Source organism: Meriones unguiculatus, chromosome 12 (assembly GCF_030254825.1).
Source record: "Meriones unguiculatus strain TT.TT164.6M chromosome 12, Bangor_MerUng_6.1, whole genome shotgun sequence".
Classification (NCBI taxonomy): Eukaryota; Metazoa; Chordata; class Mammalia; order Rodentia; family Muridae; genus Meriones; species Meriones unguiculatus.
In genome coordinates this window covers 36775656-36795547 of record NC_083360.1, presented here as the reverse complement: position 1 = coordinate 36795547, position 19892 = coordinate 36775656, and the positions used below count along the sequence as shown (strand labels likewise).

The 19892-nt window shown below is 46.3% G+C and overlaps 1 long non-coding RNA gene across 1 annotated transcript; it reads right to left on the bottom strand.

Moving 5' to 3' along the window:
- Positions 1-7605: 7605 nt before the first annotated feature.
- On the bottom strand, positions 7606-19629 carry LOC132646737 (uncharacterized). Its single transcript, XR_009584988.1, has 3 exons — positions 19322-19629; positions 11638-11683; positions 7606-8898 (listed from the first exon to the last, which is right to left on the bottom strand). It is a non-coding gene; the product is annotated as an uncharacterized LOC132646737 (long non-coding RNA).
- Between the last annotated feature and the right edge of the window lie 263 nt (positions 19630-19892).

The following is a 19892-nucleotide window of genomic DNA, read 5'->3' as shown; positions in this document are numbered from 1 at the left end:
CCCATGACCTCTAACACACACAATGGTACATGGGCACACACATAAAGACATAAATGTAATAAAATTAAAAAAACAAAAAACAAAAACAGAGGAAAGATGTGTGAAGAGTCCCATTTATCAGGTCATGAAAACAAAGATGTTTCCCGGGGCTTAGGTGTCTGCATTTTCTTTGTTTCTAATTTCCATTGTAACATTTCAAAAGTTCCTTGGCAATTGGCACCGCTGAGATGAAGGACACTACTGGGCAGGCAGTGAGCCTTGAGGCTCAATGGCTGCCACATGGAGAACTCACAACCACAGACACTTAAACAGCATCCCGATCCCCAAACTTGGCTCTTTCTATTTATGAAACTTTTGAACATAAAAGAGTTCAGTTTCAAGCAGACTCCTCTAAGTTGGCTAAGCCTGCATGGAGCCGGAATCTTCTCGCACACAGACCTCCAGGCCTGGAGGCAATCAGACATCAGACAGTGTTTCATTCTCCTCTAAGTGACAGCCATAGCTAATGCCAGGGTGGGAGGAGGATGCATTTCATGCCACAGCTGCCAGGGACTAGAAAACTGTTTCTGGTTGACATCACCTTGAAAAAGAGAGAGAGAGAGAGAGAGAAAAGAAAAGAAAACAAGAAAAGGAAATGTCTTGGGTGTGAGGCATGGGGGAGAATGGAGTGAAGGCTTGCCCTAGCTTCCAAGGCAAAGGCATGCCTAGAACCATTTCTCCTCAGACTCAATCCACTGGTGACAGGAAGGGGGAACTCTAGCGGTCAGAACTTGCTTCTGGTCCCTAGGCTGTGAGGCTATGGTGGGTGATCTCAGATTAGAAAAGGCACCTAGAAAGATGTTAAGAAAGGACTGGGTAATCCAAGACAAAGAACAGAACTTTGTCCCTCTGTACAATGCTCCAGTGACTCCAGGATGGGATGCTGGTCTAACCTGACTCTCCCTGCCTATACAGAGACACACGGGGTTTTTGAGATGACATGGAGGAGGCTTCTTTCTTTTGGAACACTGAGTCAGTAGGAAGGTCAGCTGGTGCTTTCTCTGCCTCTCTGAGCCAGCAGGCTTTCCCCCCAGCATCTGGCTCCAGAGTCTTTATTGGTAATATCAAACATTTGAGGGTTTTTTTTGTTTTTGTTTTTTTTTTGTTTTTGTTTTTTTTTTAGAAAAGCACATACTCTCATCCACTATTGCTTTGGCAGCCCCCTGGCCTTCCTCGGAGGACAAGGTCAAATGCATTTGTGTCAAGGTTCTCAGTGTGGATGCAATTTCTTGGCTAATTCCAGGCAAGCTGTGAGGGAAGCAAAAACCTAGCTCCAAGACAATGTAAGGATGGCTCCTTGCTCTTCTTGTTCAAGGCCTGGGATGAGGCAAGAGACAGGCTCCCAGAGCAGATAGTCTGATGTCCACAAAGCACAGCACCAGACATCATAGGGAAGACGTGTTGAACACTGTGTTTCCTCATAGTAGACTGAGGACAACACTGTGTCTTTCAGGAGTGAGGCAGTTGCATGGCAAAGGCAGGCCTGTGACAGTGAAGAGCTCACACGCACCAAGCTGGGCAGACACTCTGGGCTGTTGTCTCCCTGAGCCTGCCCTGGTGCATATTTCTTTAGCTTTTGCAAAGTAGGGTGTCTACTGTGTTCCTCCAAAACTCACGGGTTGATACCCCACACACCCACAGTGATGGCGTGAAGAACCGTTAGGGAGGTTCCTAATTGGATGCAGTTTGAAAGCGGATTCTCTCTAGTGGTTTAGATCCCATGGAAGAGGAAAGAAATACGTATTCTCTCTTCTCTCTCTCCCCTCTGTTCCCTCTTCCCTTGCTTTCCCCACACTGAGCAAGAAAGTGACCATCTCCAAGGCAAGAAGAAAGCCTTTGCCATCAGAAATCAACAATGTTCTACTTTATGTTGACTTCCTGGCCCTTCCAGAAATGTGAGAAATAAATATTGGTTAAGCTGCCCAGACTGTGATATTCTTTAAAAAGATGTATTTATTTAACCTATGTATGCATGTATGTATGTGTGTGTGTATGTATGTATGTATGTATGTATCTATCTATCTATCTATCTATCTGTCATCTATTTATCTTTGTGTGTGTGTGTGTGTGTGTGTGTGTGTGTGTGTGTGTGATGCCCACAGAAGCCAGATAAGGGCAGCAGATCCCCTGGAGCTGGAGTTACAAGAGGTTGTGAGCCACCTGACATTAGTTCTAGAAACCAAACCAGATCCCCGAAATGAGTAACAAGTCCCTTAAATCCTAAGCCATCGCTCCCAGCCTGTTGTCCTTCATTGTAGCAGCCTGAGCTCACTAAGACAGTGTAGTCTTTGGCAGTCCTGACTTCCTAGATGAGATGGTTATACACTAACAATTCATCCAGGTCAGCCCCCCCCCCCTGCGACCATGCTCCTGAATGGACCACACCAAAGCTTACTCTCTGAGCCAAGGACCCAGTCTGTGTAACCCTGAAAGGGTTTCTCTGAGGAGCCAAGAGGCCAGAAAATTCAGTCGATGATAACCATAATAATGTTCATGTTGATTCTTTATGGAGTGGCTTTGATGGCCTAGGACTGGTACAAACATATATCCATTATCTTTTTAACTGTGCATGTGCTCTTGTGGAGAAGGCAGTATTGTCTGTCTCATAGAATAAAACCCTAAGAGGCAGAGATGAAATTCCACATTCACACAGTGACAGGTAGACAGTGAAGCTTCAGGCATGTCTCCAACATCAAGCCTTCTGCATTTGTCCTGGCTAATTTTTATGTCAATTTGACACAAACTGAAAAGAGGGAACCTTAATTCAGAAAATGCCTCCATAATATCAGGCTGTAGGCAAGCATGTAGGGCATTTTCTTAATTAGTGAAATTAGTGATTGATGTGGGAAGGCCTAGCCCACATGTGTGGGGACACTCCTGGGCTGGTAGTCCCAGGTTCTATTAAAAAAAGAAAAAAGAGAAAAAAGCAGGAACAGGCTTGTAAGCAGCCTCCTCCATGCCCTCTGCATCAGCTCCTGACTCTAGGTTTCCACCAGGTTTAACTTCTGGCCTTGGTTTCCCTCGATGGACTATGATTCAGGATACGTAAGCCAAATAAATCCTCTCCAAGTTGTTTTTGCCCATAGTTTCATTACAGCAATAGTAACCCTAACTAAGACAGCACTGAACCAAAATTAGAAGAGAAAGACATTGATAGATATCTTATTCTCCCCCCTTCCTTCCTGCCTTTGCCCCCTCCCCCTCTCTCTTTTTGGGGTTGTTGATGTTCCTTTAAAAAAAAAAGAGAGAGATACAGATGACTGTTACAAACAAAAGAAATAGAAGGTTCTATTCTACCTTCTAGAGGAGGTAAACCTGAGGATAGACAATCTGAAGGTGAAAGGTTGTGGTGAGACGATGGTTATGTTTAGTTGCTGTGAGGATACCCAAGTCCCCCACCCACTCACTTCTCCCCTCACAGAACTGGAGAGCAGCCTCCTATTTTTAAATGTAGCCTTGTGGCACACCCCTGGAGGCTGAGGCAGGAGGAACACCCCCAGTTATAGGCTAGCCTGGGCTACAGAGTGAGCCCTTGCCCAAGAAAAAAAAAAGGAGGAAAGAAAGAAAAGAAGAAGGGGTTAGGGGAGCAGGATACAGGAAGGGGAGACTTGCTCTTAGATACCGCCAGAGGAGTTGCCCTGCCTTCCAGGGCAGGGCAGGAGGTGCTCTTAGTGGAGTCAGTGACTTTGTTCACATCCCTTTATCACGCTTGCACACACACCTACATGCATGCAGCCTTGGAAGAATCTAGCCTCCAGTACAATCCATGGCCCTCTGCTCTGGAACCAGGCAGAGCTGGGTTCAGTGCCCATGTAGCCACCCTGCCCCGAACCTCCCCTAACCACCCTCCTTGTCCTCACCTATGAAGTGAGCAAATAGGCCAGGCCCTAAAAATTTCTGGTGACCATCCCCTACCAATTCCAGTGCAAAACAAGCCTTTGGCAATGAGCTTACTCCTCTGTGGCTGAAACACTGTCAGGAAGGGTCAAGGTGCGTGGGGAGACAAGTATTTTTAGAAGAGATCTCTGACTCACACAGCAGGGGTTTCCACATGAACCCAAAAATGGGAACCTGCTCAGTTTCTCTATCACTTTCTGTGGCACTGAGCATGGTTTTGGTTCCCTCCTCCAGCCTCCCACTTCCCCCAGAATCCTCTCACCCAAACCTTGCCCCACTCCATCTAAAACCACCATGTCCTTTAGACCTTTCCGTGGCTGCCCATTGTCCTGGCTTTGCCTTCTTAATCCAACAGCCTCTCTGCAGCCCACCAGTCCCTACACACCCAGATCTCCAATCCTTGCTCTCTATCTAACCCAAGGAGATAGCAGACATAACCCCTCAGACATAACCACCCCAGCCCTTACTCCTATAGGATTCCAATCTGTTCTGCCCCAGCTTCCATCCCATCAATACAGTCCTCATCAGGGCATTGCTTGCTCTGAACTATTTGTTTATTCATAGGCCTTTCCAGTGAGTGTCACCTTCCCTGAAGGTCAGAGACTGTCTGCACACAGGAATGCAATAACTTGTTCAGGAAGACAAGCTAGTAAAGGGTTGTTTGTTGCTCTGCAACTACGCCTAGTGACGAGGCCAGACTAGATCATGAGGTCCTGCCACTGCCCACATCAGTACCCTACATGTTTCCCTTTTCCAAGGGTCACCCCTTCTGAGCCTCCTAGATATTAGCCAAAGTGGGGAGAGTTTGTATGTTAGGGGTTATTTGGCCTTGTGTGTCTGTGTCTGAGAGTGCTCATGGAGACTAACACAGTATCTCTTTGTGCAGCACCGGATCACCTGCCTGACATGGCTGGGAATTCAGATGAGGTCTAGCTTTTTAGCCCTGGCTCATGTCTTCTTGGGAAGCTGCTAGTAGGAGCTGCATCAACGAAAGGCTCCACCATCACTGGACTTCTGACTTTAAGCTCACTCACAGGTTGTTGGCTAAAGACTTCAGTTTCTTGCCACATTGGCTGCTCCAGCTAACCCATTATGTAATGCTGGCTTCTCCCACAGCCAGCAGTCTAGGCTAGAGCCATAAAGCCTTCCTAGGACACAGTCTCCAAAGTTACATACCTCTACCCCCGCCAGACCCAGGTTGACAAGAAAGCAAATTAAGTTTCATTCTACCCTGTTGGGGGTTGGTCTGATCTGGCCCTCAAGATCTGGTTATTGCCTGGATACTTATCCTTGTTATATAAACCTCCCTAAGACATTATTGTAGCTGATTGGTTGATTAAAGGCCTATACCTGTGCAGGGCAGAATGGGGTAGGTGTGGCTAAGGTTCCCAGGCTTTTGAGAACAGGACAATCATGGGAAACAGATGGACAGGAAGAGAGGAGGAAGGAGGAAGTTACGATGGGCTAGCATGGAGAGGAAAGCATATGGGCCAGGAGGAAGTACCCAATAATGGCATGAAAAGGCCCAGATGAAGAACTCAAGCAAGTATCTTAGAATTATGGATGAAAGGTAGGAATTCCAGATAGGAATGATTAAGGCTTTGGCATTAGATGGAGGCTGGGAGATGGATGGTGAGGTTATTGAGACAGGGTAGGTAGAAATATCTGCCTGGGGAATCATATGAAAGCAGGGAGATATAGAAAGACCAGAAGGGGACAGCAACTTCATAAGGAAAGCAACAGAACCAAAAAATATAGGTCCATGGTGTCTTTTCTGAGACTGATAATCCAACCAAGGACCATGCATAGAGATGACCTAGAACTTCTGCACAGATGTAGCCCATGGCAGCTCACTGTCAAGTGGGTACCCCAGTAAGGGGAGCAGGAGCTGTCTCTGACATGAACTCAGTGGCTGTCTCTTTGATCATCTCCCCCTGAGGGGAGGCAGCCTTAAGAGGCCACAGATGAAGACAATGCAACCAATCCTGATGAGACCTGATAGGCTAGGGTCAGATGAAAGGGAAGGAGGACCTCCCCTATCAGTGGACTTGGAGAGGAGCATGGGAAGAGAAGGGGGAGGGAGGGCAGGATTAGAGGGAGGGGGGTTGAGGGAGGAGACTACATCTGGGATACAAAGTGAAAAATTGTAATAAATCTTTTTAAAAGAGAAAAACAATAAAAGAAATATCTGCCTGGCCCAAGGTAAATAGGCTATTATAAAATCTAACTGGCATCTCTGTCCTGTTATTTGTGATAGCAGGTTAAATAATACCACTGCAATAATTATAGTACAAAAAAAAATAAACATTATATAATCCAACACTGATTTTGTTACATATAATACCACCCTTTAAAGAAGGCGCAACAATGAAGATGTAAGTCTACAGTGAATTCTACTGTTGCCTGTTCTTCAAGAGACAAAGTGTGCTGTACAAACAGGGACCTCATGCCTTGACTATTTATTAGAATTCGAAGACACACTTCCTCTTCACACTCAAGCAGTTCTAAAGCCTGATATATTCCCAGAATGAATCCACATTTGAATAAGGTGCCATGTTGTATAAGGTCCATGCCCACAACAAGCCTTACAACAATGTTAAGATGTAGGCATTAAGAAAGAGTCCTTGAATGTGAGGACCCCAAGTATTTATTGGAGTCACTGGGTGTCCAGTCTGGGTCTAAATGCCCCAACCAGAAAAAAAGCCCCAGATGGCTGATTTCCATGTTTGTCAGTTTTAACCCTGACTCAGAGAGTGAAAATGTGTCTTTAAAGCTTTGGATTCATCACTTCTGCCACGGCTGACTTTTCAACATGCTTTCTGTGTCTCTTTGATCATGGTCCACCAGCTCTTGGAGCACTTTCAGTGATTCAAACATCAATTCCAAACTCAGTGAACTCTCCCCTCCTTCAGAGCAAAGCCTTATAGCCCAGGGAAGGTGGAATGGGTGGTCTTGGTCACATACACTAGGTTGAGTCACCTAGAACTTACTAAAACACATTTCTGGGTTTCTCTATGAGGGTGTTTCCATGGAAGATTAGCGTGTGGATGAGTGACCTGGTTGGAGAGGATCATCCCTGAACATAGGTGGGCTCTGTCACAACAGGCTGGGAGCTGGGTGGAAAGAAAAGGCATTGGTTAGGGGGAGCTCACTCATGAACACCATCAATTCTCCTTGAGTAAGAACAGTTCTTTTGTTTTGTTAGGCTTTTTGCTGCTGACACTGCCAGCGGGCATCAGAATCCAGACCTTCCACCATTGAGTGTGGACTTGCATTAGCAAGTCTCCAAGGGGCTTTGAGGCCTGCAGCTTGGTGTGGGGCAGCATCATTAGTGACTCTTGTTTTGTGGCTCCTTGGGGGAGCATCTCCTGGTTTCTGCAGCTCTCCTGCCTGCAGAATTGGACAGAATTGTCCATCTCTGCTGACTGAGTGGATGTTCTTCCAGTCATAAATATTATATTAGTTTAGTTCCTCTGAAGAACCCTGACTCCTGTAGACAGTGAGAGGGCAGGTAAGGGGGTGGAACTGTTCTCCCACTCCAGTCAGGAGGTGGGTTTGGGTGCACAGACAAGACCCTACTTCTCTGTGCTCTCAAGAGGCCTCTTCAAAAACTTGATGCTGTATCTGCCCTCTGCCTTTCCTCTTTCCTCCACCTCATGATGCAATCCTGGGCAGCACCCTTGGCAATCAATTCCAGAGTGCAGTGGATGCTCACTGCTGTCTTTTGCCAGATGCCCCAAGTCCCAGAGTCCTAGATTTCTTCTACCCTGCCTTGCTCCCCATTTTCCTTCCATGCGTCTGAGTTAAGGTTCCTATCCCTGTCAGCTCCCAGGACTAGACGCTATTCTGGTGGTTGCCTATAGCTCAAACTTAACAGTATGTCTTCCAGGTTGGACCGCCTGACCCACCTTTTCCCTAGCTCTTAGGTAGTCACATGGGCTAGTTGGAATCTGCCTCTCCAGTGACCCTTTGCAGGTGGCTGGGATTGGTCAGGACATCAGGGCTCTACCCGGCACACAGCAAAGCCACCGGCCATTAGTCTCTTTTCAGTTGCTGAAACTGGTTTATAAAGGCAAAGGCTTAGTCAGCTTACGTTCTAAAGACAGAAAGAAGCTCAAGATGAGGTGCCACACCGGCAGACCATTCAACAGGTTAGCAAGTGTCCTTTGCAGCTTGGTTTAAACCTCTTCCAGGCAGCTTGACTGGTTTTTGCCTCTTCCAGGCAGCTGGTCTGATCTCGGTGTCTTCTTTGTAGCTGTGTTCCTCTAGTCTTGAGGGACTCTCAGTTTTTATTGCTTACTCTGGCAAGGGGGAGTCTAGTGAATATGCTCTGTTTCAGGGACTTTCTGAAGCTCCTTTGAGTTTTCTTCTTGCTTAAGGAGCTTCCCTGCAGGATGGGATGTTTCAGTCCCAGAGGAAATTGTTACTCAACCTATGGTCACAGTGTCATTGTAACAAATGCCCTTAAAGGGGCATTCAACCTTAATCACCTCCCAAAGGTGCCTTCTCCAAACACTGTAGTGAATGAAGTTTCCATCCTTTCAATACCACAAAGAGGGCACTTAATTTCAAGGTGAGGTTTTATTTTGGTATTTTTTGAGACAGGGTCTTGCTCTGCTGGCCTGAAACTCCCTGTCTACGCTGGCCTTGAATTTACAATGCTTCTGTTTTTTGTTTGTTTGTTTGTTTGTTTGTTTTGTTTGCCTCCCTGGTGCTGGGACTAGAAGTACACACATCCACACCCACCTCAGTATGAGTTTTGGAGTTTTGTTGGAGATATTCAGACCTCAGTGCCGGCTCCTCGTAGACACTGATCACATGTGGCTTTGATTGGTTGGACTCTCTTCTGCCATGCAGGAAGCCTTCCCTGCTGAGTCATTGCTGGATTTCCATTCAGACCTGAGCTCAGGAGGACATGCAGTTGTTGTGTTCCTCCTATGGAGCGGTGCTCTCTTTTGATCTCTAGGGGCAGGAAAAATAACGGAGATTTTTGCAACCAGGACCAGCTTCTGCATGTATAGCATCATTTGACAACAGGGGAAAATAATTCAGTGTTAAAGCTCAGCCCCAGTTCCACCTGCCATGCCTCGTGACAGGCCTCGCTCTGCAATATCAGTAGTGCACTGCTGAGAATGATCCAAGCTGTTACTTGGACTTCACCCAGTAAAACATGTCACTTGCTGAGTCTTTAAGCTGGGGAAGACAGCTGACTGGTGTTCATATTGTCTTCTGGTGTCCAAGAGTTTCCTGGGCACTGGTGGGGCTCTAAAAAGGGGGTGGTGGTGGCTGTTTGATGGTTAGACTATTCTCCTCCCTTTAATGTGAAGCTTCGGGGAAGTGTATGGGTGCATGAGAGAGGGTCTTGAATGGCAGGGAAAGGTCACTTCTGGCTTCCAGTTATGTCATTCAGCATGTGTTACAGGTCCTCTGCAGTTGGGTGACCACAACTCCTAGGGTGGCTGGTTTCACAACAACTGGCTCAGGTCTCCTAAGCTGCTAAGTTAGCTCACCTTCCCTCCACTCCTAGTTTGAGCCTCTGCCCTTGACCCTTAACCTCCTCTAGCCTCTAGGGCAACCTCAGATTGAGAGGATCCATGTATCTGTGCTCTCACCTGAGCCTTACAGGTACCAGACCTTCATAGGGACATGTCATCCTAACCCTGCAGCCTACAGTAGGTAGTTGGTTCTCAACACTGGATGTAAGCGGTGGATGATAGGACCATTCTCTTTCTGTTTCTCCACTCCTGGCACTCTACAAGCTGCCCATCTCAAGGGGGTCACTCATCACGATGGCAGGGCCCTGATCAAGAGTGGCTACACAACATTCAAAGGGGAGTGGGCCAGAATGTTCAGTTCACAGCTCTCATAACTCACTGTCCCTCCTGCTTTTCTCTTGTCCTCCTCCCTCGTGGACCATTCTTTATCCTGTTGACTGTTTTGTGAAATCTGGTCCATTTTTTTATGCTCTCTGAAAAGATACTGCAATGTTTACCCTTGCTCAATACTGATGTGCTTTGCCGATGACAACAAAGGGTGCAGAAGACAGGGTAGAAAGCTTAGTTAATTTCTCCACAAACAACACTGTGTACCACCCACAAGAATCTGGGACATACAGAAATACGAACCAACCTAAAGTCACCCATAATACCTCAAAAACGTGGCTGCTTAAACAAGACCAAAACAAGTATACCAATAGACATGCTAACATGGTAGAAGAAAATCTCACATGGACCCCCAGCCCTAGATAAAGAACTGCAAGCAAGTATAGAATGCTGAAAGAGGGACATAAAGTCATCTCCAGAAAATAATCTAATTGCTTATCCAATGTCAGTTAATCAGCCATGAGATGATATACACAAGTAACACTAAAGGGTATCAGCAGATTGTATGTGTATGTATGTACATATGTACATATGTATATGTAATAATACAAAAAAGTAAAAGAGGCAATGAATTTAAGAGGGAGGGAAGGGCCACAGGAGCAGTTGGATGAAGGAAATGGAAGGAAAGAAATGATACAATTGTATTTTAATTTAAAAAATAAAGAAGAAGTAAAAGAACAAACTGAGAAGGAACACTGGCACGTGACCCTGCAAAAGCTCACAGTGTGGTTTGCAGATGTTTGGGACCATGGAGGATGAATCTGGTTGGGACGAATGGGGCTTTGAAAAGAACTCAGATGGGAGGTGGGTAGGCAGCAAGGAATCCAATGTTCTGTGCAGTGGGCGACCCCACGGCAGAGTGAAGACGAGGAGATGAGTGGGGATAGCACACTTCTTTGGAGATAGATTGGGAATCTGAGTTGATGAAATGTCCCATCATGCAGCTCAGTCGTCTCCTGATGTAGACAATCAGTGTACACTACAGTGAGCCATGGATGCAAGACTGGATACTGGATGCAAGCCATAGACAACAGGACACCACTGAGCGCCACGCCTCCACAGGCCGCACTGCTCTGGGTCCAGGAAGACAGGAGAACAGGTGAGACTGGTCTAGAGAGTGGGACACCGCGAAGGAATGGAGCCTGCAGTGAAAGTACTGCACCTCACTTCATCCGCCGGGCTGGGAGATGGCATCTGTATTGAATCGATGAGAAAACCGAAGTTCTACCAGATAATGTCTCAGAGATTGTGTGAGGATAGGTGGAGCCCGAAACTAGATCCTCAACTTCCACCACTCACAAGTACAACCACCACCGCCCTGGACAGATCTGGCTCCAGTTTGTCAAAATGTTCAGCGGGGAAGTCTGAAATAGCACCAACGCCTCTCACTCGGAATGTCAGAGCTCAGCCTACCAAGGCTACACTGTGTATGTATCCACATTTTAATGTGTCCCAATATGCATGCATCTATGCATTTCATACGCATTCAGATGCACATTAAATGTATGTTATGCCCTCCCTTGTGTATGCTTGAAATTTCTCGGATGATGTGTGGTCCAGTAAACCAGTGTCATCACAGAGAGGACAGATGAATACAAAAGAGGGGAATTTCTATCAATGTGTTTTCTCAAACGTTGGGGTTTTACTGTGTGTACACTCCTCTTACCGTAGTACACAAGCTTGGCTCTGCTCTTCCATGTGTGGGAGAGGCGTGGCCTCTGGGACCCATTGTGCTCCAGAAGAATGTGGGGACAGCGCTGTGCCAGTGTTTATTGGTGGAGAGACAACAGTACATTCTTAGAAAGCTTAGATGACTTACCTCACCTTCACCCCGTAGGGGTCATGAGTATTCGGTTTGCTGGGTCCTAGAAAAGAACGCAGCACTGAGCAGAACATCCCAGGCTCTGAGATTTCTGCTGTGAGACTGCAGAACTCAACCTAATAGATAGACCGAAAGGGACAGCTGCTTTTGATTGTAGAAAATTCCCCGAGCTTGACTTCGACAATGCGGAGGGAGTTACTTTTGAAGCTCTGGCCAGCCTGGATCTTCTCAAGCCGCCAGCCTTTGTGTGGCAGCTGGGCTTCTATTGCTGCTCTTCGCTTCTGTCTCCTGCAGTACTGAACACCGAGAACCCACCCTCCTGGATGACTCCTCTGTGGAAAAAACAGGACAGGCTTTAACCCTGGCAAAGCTTTAGAGAGAAATCCAAAGGGTCCTGCATCCAAGGAATTCCCAGCACTGAAAAGAGTTAATACAACATGCTAATAGTAGTTGGCAGCTTGTTCAGTGCATGGAGTGAAAGGATGGGGGTTGGGATGGGCAGGGATTGAGGAAAGGGGCGAGGAGAAGGAAAACAGAGGGGAGAGGAAGTAGCTAGGGGAAGGGAGGGAAAGGATCAAGAAAGGAAAAGGGGGAGTAAGAAAGAGAAAAGAAAAGAAAGGGAAGGAAAGGGGGATAGAGAAGAGTGGAATAAAGAAAAGAAGAAAGGGGAGGAAGAGTAAGGAGGGAGGGAGGAAGGAAGGACAAACAGTGAAATATCATCCCGTAAGAAAGCAAGATGGAGAAAAAAAAAAAAGATGTTAGATACCACGGCACATGCCTGAAATCCTAGCACTGTGGAGGCTGAGGTGAGAGGATTTTAAGGGTTGAGCTACCAAGCTGGCCCAGGCTCCAAAGCTTTGTGGTTGTTGCTGAGATACATCTCCACTCCCTAGGCTTGGGAGCAACAGCTTTTATACAATGAGATTTTCACCTTTGGAAGTGGGCACAGTCCTGAAGGTAACTGCAGGAGAGGCCAGCACACTATAGCAACTAACATCCAATAACACAGCACACTGGACCGAGGTGAGAGGCCACTGAGAACCTGAAAAAGGCGACCTCCATCCCCTCCCCCTCAAAGCCTTTGTGTCCAGATTCTTCACAAGCTTATTCCTAGTAATCTTCCAAAATCAAAATCTTCCAAAAAAAAAAAAAAAACAAAAACAAAAACCCAAAGCAATATTCAAATTTTTTTCTATAATTAAAAATAATGGGGGGGGTGCATTTTACAGCAAAATGTCCACCATGGTGTTGTGCACCATGATAAAAATAAGAAATTTGCAAAGCCTACCATGTTGGGGGAGGGGATAGCAAAGGGTAGCCCCAAAACTGAAACACAAATGTCCTGGAGTATGGTTCAGTGGTCAAGCACTTGGCTGACATGTTCAAGGGCCTGGGTTCAATCCCAGCACAACAACAAACAGAAACAAACAAACAAAAAAGCCTTTACTATGTTTAGGTAAGTGCCTTGTATCCCTGATCTCTCCAAGACTTTAAAGATGCATGGGTGTTGGATTTTATCAAATGCTTTTTCAGCATCTAAGGAGATTATCATGTTTTTTTCTTTCAGTTTGTTTATATAGTGGATTACATTGATGTATTTCCGTATATTGAACCACCCCTGCATACCTGGGATAAAGCTTACTTGGTCATAGTGGATGATATCTTTGATGTGTTCTTGGATTTGGTTTGTGAGTATTTTGTTGAGTATTTTTGCATCAATGTTCATTCGGGAAATTGGCCTGAAATTCTCTTTCTTTGTTGGGTCTTTGTGAGGTTTAGGTACCAAGATGACTGTGGCTTTATAGAATGAGTTTGGCAGTGTTCCTTCTGTTTCTATTTTGTGGAATAGTTTGATGAGTATTGGCATTAGAAATTGTGGTACATTTACACAATGGAATACTACTCAGCAATTAAAAACAAGGAAATCATGAAATTTGCAGGCAAATAATGGGAACTAGAAAAGATCATCTTGAGTGTGGTATCCCAGAAGCAGAAAGACACACAGGGTATATACTCACTCATAGTTGGCTATTAGACATATAATATAGAATAAACATACTAAAATCTGTATACCTAAAGAAACTAATCAAGAAAGAGGACTCTGGGTAAGATGCTCAATCGTCTAATCATCTAAAGATGGACCTAAGAAGGGGGAGAAAACAGGGGACAGGAGAGGGCCTACTACAGAGGGCATCTGAAAGACTCTACCCATCAGGGTATCAAGGCAGAGGCTGAGACTCATAGCTAAACTTTGGGCAGAGTACAGGGAATCTTATGAAAGAAGAAGGAGATAGAAAGACCTGGAGGGGACAGGAGCTCCATAAGGAGAGCAACAGAACCAAAAAATCTGGACACAGGGGTGTTTTCTGAAACTTATACTCCAACCAAGGACCATTCATGGACATAACCTAGAACCCTGTACATATAATGCCCAGGGCAGCTCAGTGTCCAAGTGGGTTTCCTAGTAATGAGAACAGGGACTGTCTCTGAAATGAACTGATTGGCCTGCTCTTTGTCACCTCCTCCTCAGGGGGGTGCAGCCTTACCAGGCCACAGAGGAAAACAATGCAGCCACACCTGATGAGACCTGATAGACTAGGATCAGGTAGAAGGGGAGGAGGACCTTCCCTATCAGTGGACTGGGGGCTGGGCATGAGTGGAGGAGAGGCAGGAAGGATGGTGTTGGGAGGGAGCTACAAAGTGAATAAACTGTAATTAATAAAAATAAAATTTTAAAAGGATACAATCAAAACAAAAACAAAACAAAAAGCTCAAATACACATTGTTCTCTTCAATTTTTGTTGTTAACTTGACATAACATACTTAGAGTCATAGGGAAGAGAAAACCTCAACTGAAGATTTGCCCAGATCAGATTGGCCTGTGCTCACGATTGTGTAGGATTGTTTTGATTGATGATTGATGGGGAAAGGCCCAGATGTCTGTGGGCAGCACTGTGTCTAGGCCGGCGGGCTGGGCTCTATAAGAAAGTCAGCAGAATGTGAGCCTATGAGTGACCCAAAGAGCATGCCAACAAGTGGGTTTCCTGTGTGGTTTCTGCTTCAGCTCCTGCCCTGTCATCCCTCAGTGATGGATTGTGATCTGGAAGTGTAAGCCAAATAAACCATTCGTTCTCTGAATTGCTTTTAGCCATGTTTTTGTCATAGGAACAGAATGAAAGTAGAACAGCTTATTAAATTCATCTATGTCCTATGGCCTACCCTAAATCTAAGTTGAGTAGAAGGAAGGTAGGTGGTGGCTGTGGTCTTCATCTTTCTGACAGAGGCAGAAAAAAGGCTTCTGGAAATGGATTGCAGTGGCCTAGAGGAGACCAGGATAACTTCCTGCTCAGGAGCACCCCTGGGCCAGCAAGAGAATCTCACAGAGCTGCTGGGATCCCCCTAGTCATCCCCTTCTACTCCCAAATGCTTAGGCACTCTTGTTTCTAGAGAAAGCTGTCATCCTGTAAGTACTGGTTTCTAACCTGTCGATACTCCCCATCAGACACTAAAGTACAAACAAGAGAATCCTTTAAAAGCACAGACTTTCAAATGTCTGTACCATGGTCCAGGTTTCTCTGCCAGCAGGCCCTGGCATCTGCCTTCAGCCTCCTCTGTAACTCAGGCTGTGCTTGGTGTTATGCCTGATGCCACTGTAAGGTCTCAGAACATCAAGAAGTAAAAGCAACATGAGAGGGACGTGACCAGCACCCTTCTTCCTTGGGAGTAGCCCCCTCTGTAAGCCCTGGCCCCAGGAGGCTGGTGACACAAGGCACACAGCTGTGCATCCTCAGGAAGGAAGGGCTCAGTCTAGGAGACAAGTCATGAACAGTGTTGCTGAAAACTGCCAAGATGAGTCTTAGCAGCTGGAACTGCCTTGGGTCCAAGAACACAACAGGAGGGCAGACCTTGGGAGCATGCAGAAGGTGACCTAGCCGAGAGAAACTCTGCTTAAGGACAGGAGCCTGTGGCAGAATTCTTCTTCATCAACCACCCCCAGCGAGGAGATTGAAGCCTGCTTTCCAACGGAGCCATCTTTCCAGGGTTGCGAGATCACCCGAGTGTTTGGGAGAGACCACACAATGACTGCTCTTCCAGTTGTGTAACTAGAGACGTGCCTACAGCAGCAACCACAGCCCCTGAGGGCGTGAATCGTAAGATGAGGGACAGGCCTATGCCAGGGGAAGGCGCTGCTCGCCTTCAGCAGCCCTCCCACACACTGACCATTCCACTGCCCCACTCCTCCAAACCCACACTCCATCCCCTTTGCTTTGAAGACGCCCTGGAGCCACCCTTCTCACCCAGAATGGAGCTGCTTGCTTCTTGACCAATCTCTAAAGGAAGCTTTTCCCCATTTGACTCCTTGCATGTGGGAGCCCTGAGGGTGACATTCTTTTGGTCACCAGTGAGGCATCCAGATAAAGACTTCACACGTACATAGTTGATCTGATCTTCCCCTCAAGGCCAACTATCTATAGACAATTGGGAAAGTTTGGAGCTTTCCTCAAGGGTATTATGCACTCCTCCAGGTGACCTCACTCTAACATCACATGATCAGCAATATACTTCCTGGGTGGGTCACTTGAAGGCATTCGTGGAGCAGATTAATTGAGGGCCTTCCACTTCAGAACCAAAGGACAATAATTCTCCACAACGATCAGGTGTCATGATCACATGGGAAGCTATATATCTTGTATCACAGCATAGGTCCACAGGCGATGGGACATAACTGTGAAGTAGGGGATGTCAGGTGGGAGTAGAGTGCAGAGAGACTGCAAAGCAATGCTTAGTGTGTCTTGCTTCATGTTTAGTTTACTAGGCTGCCCAGAGAAAGCATCATATGATACGTGGCTTCACAGCAGAAACTAACTGGTAGTTCACAGTCAAAGTATTGGTGGAGTTGCTCTCTCCTGAAGTGGCTCTCCTTGGCCGCCTCTGCCTGTGTCTTCTCACAGTCACCTCCTACATGTGTTCTCATCTTCTCTTCATTTCCGGACGTTGATGAGGCCTAGTTGACATCACTCATAATTTTTGTTACTGTAACAAAACGCCCCATGCAAACGATTTAAGGGAGGAAGGATTTCCTTTTCTTCCAGTCTCAGAGACTTTGGTCCATTATGGGTAGGGTGGGGTGAGGATGTGGGTGGAGTGAAGATGTGGGTGGATAGGGAAGGGTGGGGTGGAGGTAATGGACAGTGGTGGTGTAATGAGGTGTGGTGCAGTAGGGTGGTGAGGTGGTGTGGGGGCTGGGCAGGGCTCGGATGGTAGTAGTGTGGTGGGGTGGTAGAGATGGTACAATGAGGTAATGGTAGTTGAGTTAGGGGTGGGATGTGGTGGTGGTGTGTTGGGTAAGGAGGGGTGGGGTGGTAGAAAGGGGTAGGATGGTAGTGGGGTGGGGTGATAGTGGGGTGGGGTGATGGTGGTGGAGTGGGGTGATGGTGGTGGAGTGGGGTGATGGTAGTGGTTGAGCAACTGGCATCACGCCAACACAGAGAAGGAACAGGAAGAGACCAAGGAAGGATGGATGGACACACACACAGAACATAGAGCGGTTGGCTTCCTCTAGCCATACCTTCCACAACCTTCTCTTACCTCTGAACAGTCTGTTCGATGTTGAAGTCATTAAGTTAGAGCTCTCATGATCTAATTATGTCTGCAAATGCCCTCACAGACATACCACAGACCCACTTTATTAATCTCCTCGGTGTTTATCACTCTACTCAAGTTGACAATCAAAATGAATCATCACGGTCCGGGGATATGGCTTAGAGAGTAGAGTGCTTGCCTAACATGCACAGGCCCTGTGTTAAATTCGCAGCATCACAAATACCAGGCATGGTACACATGCCTGTAATCCTAGTTCAAGGTCATCTTTGGCTTCATAGAGAGTTTTGAAGCTAGCCTGAGATCCATGTGACCCTATCTCAAGGAAAAAAGATTCACTGTCACAAGCCCAAGCCTTGACACTGAAAATATCGCCTTAAGTCATAACAGTCTGGCCCTCACCCCTAAAGTCTCATGTCTATCTCTCAATGCAAAATGCCTTCTCAGTCCTTCCCCACAAGTTCCATCTCAGTGCTTCCATCCAATTCCCTTGATCATAGTGAAAAGTCTGAGAACTGGTAAGTCCCTACATGTTGAACATAAAGCCCAAGTTCAAAGTCTCCTCTAACACCCAGGGCGACGCTTAACTAGAAGCCACCTATGAAAGAAAGAACACACATTGGCATGGCATAAACAGCCCCATTCTGAGTGGTGGACTAAGAGAACACTGAGGGAAAATCAGACCAAAGACCATGTAGGAAACATTAAACCCTGCAGTTCCACATCTGGGTGCATGGTATCAGAATGCCAGCTCCAGAGAACTCTGGCAGCCCCACTCTATGCTCCTGCTGCCTGCATCTCCATGGCCTCTCCCTTAGGCTAGCTCTGCTCCTGTCTGTCATGAACTGAACTATTCTATCCCACTGCTATGATAGTTTAAAAATCTCTGAAACTGTGGGCAGAAACAAAGAATTCCTCCTTTAAAGTCATGTGAGATATTTTGTCACAGTGATAAAAACCCTAACAGAAACACTCTTAATGACCTAGTTAACTTTAATTATGTCTTTAAAAGATCTTAACGAGACAGGCTTGGTGGCACATACTGAACACTGAGCCTGAGGCAGGAAGACCACGAGTGAGAGGCTAGCCAGGATTAAAAGGCAAGTTCTAGAACAGCCTGGCCTCTGAGTGTCCTACTCAAACAATCAACAAACTAACTCAGAAGATTTTAGCTCAAATTCAGACACATGGAGACAAACTGAAAGTACTGAAGCAAGAATTTCAATCTTTGAATTTGGGGTGACGCAAGTCAGCCTACTGTACTGTAATATATATATATATATGTATGTATATTTACTGAATATATATTTACTGAATAAAATATTGTGTATACATTTAAAAAGTTAATAGGCATATGACAGGCAAATTACATCTGGGGAGAAATGTTAGCCTGCCTGACCCTGTTTAAATCAGAGACACAATCCACCCACAGGCATTGGCCATCAGACAATTGTGGTAAATCACTGTGGTGCCTTGGGCTCATCCATGCTCAGCCAAAACACTAAAATCCCCAAGCCCCACAGAAACCAAGATAAGCCACCCAGCCTCTGTGCTGCTCGGGATGCTTCTCCAAGTCTTTTGTCTCCTCCGACTCTATCAAGACTTTGGAGTACTCTTCACCTTCCAAATTTTGACTGGCTTACCCCATCGCTTCACCCTCCAGCAGTCTGTTTCTTCTCACTGAACTGGAGTTCCCTGAACTCCCCCAAACCACCCACCACCCACGCGAAGCTACACTGGGTCACTTGACAATCCAGCTGCCTACCCACCCTTTCTTTTGAGACAGGTAATTGGTAAGTAGCCCAAGCTATACTCCAGAGTCTTCTGCCTCAGCCCCTGGGATCATAGGCACATGCCACCATGTGATCTTATTATAGATATTAGCTGAGCAAAGAGGAGAGTTTTCTTGAAGGTTAAGAATTGTAATTCTCTCTTTCCATCCACCACAGCACAGGAAATAGAGGGCCACTAGGCTCCATGATTGAAGATGAGTTATATGTTGGAGTCATCTTTAACTTCCATCCATGTGCATGCACCGACACAAATGGAAGGACCCCAGACCCCACTGCTAAAGAATCACCTTGACTTTGCTGCTCTGTCTCCCGATTAGTGCGTCCTTCTCTCCAGTCATTCACTGCCTGAAGCAACAACCACTTGTCGGGAAGTTGAGATGCTACGAAGGAATCTGAACCCAGTATCCCTCATGGCTTATGGGGGTATGCTGTATGCTGCTCAGCATGGGGCCTGATGCTATGCAGAGGTTACAGACAGTATACTGTGAAAAATTGGAAGGCTCACCCCAGAAAGGAATGTTGGCAAGAGAAATTATTTACTCAGAAGTTGACATCTAGGCTGGTTGTTGGGACTTTCCACACTATTTGAAAGAATCTTGGCATCCGAAATATGTGGCAAGAGCTGACCAGGGCGAAAAAGCTGCTTCGTGTCACTGTTGTTTGGAGAAATGAAATTTGCTTTGCCTGGAAACGGTACCCAAAGTTCACTGGAGTGGGAGTTGGGGGAGTTTTCTGGCAATGGTAGGATCTAGAATCCATGGTCTATATATACTGTGAGACAATCAGCAGGCAAGGAGCCAATGTTGCAATCACATATTGCTCAGAAACAGTGGCAAATATTGTGAGTTTTTTTTTTTT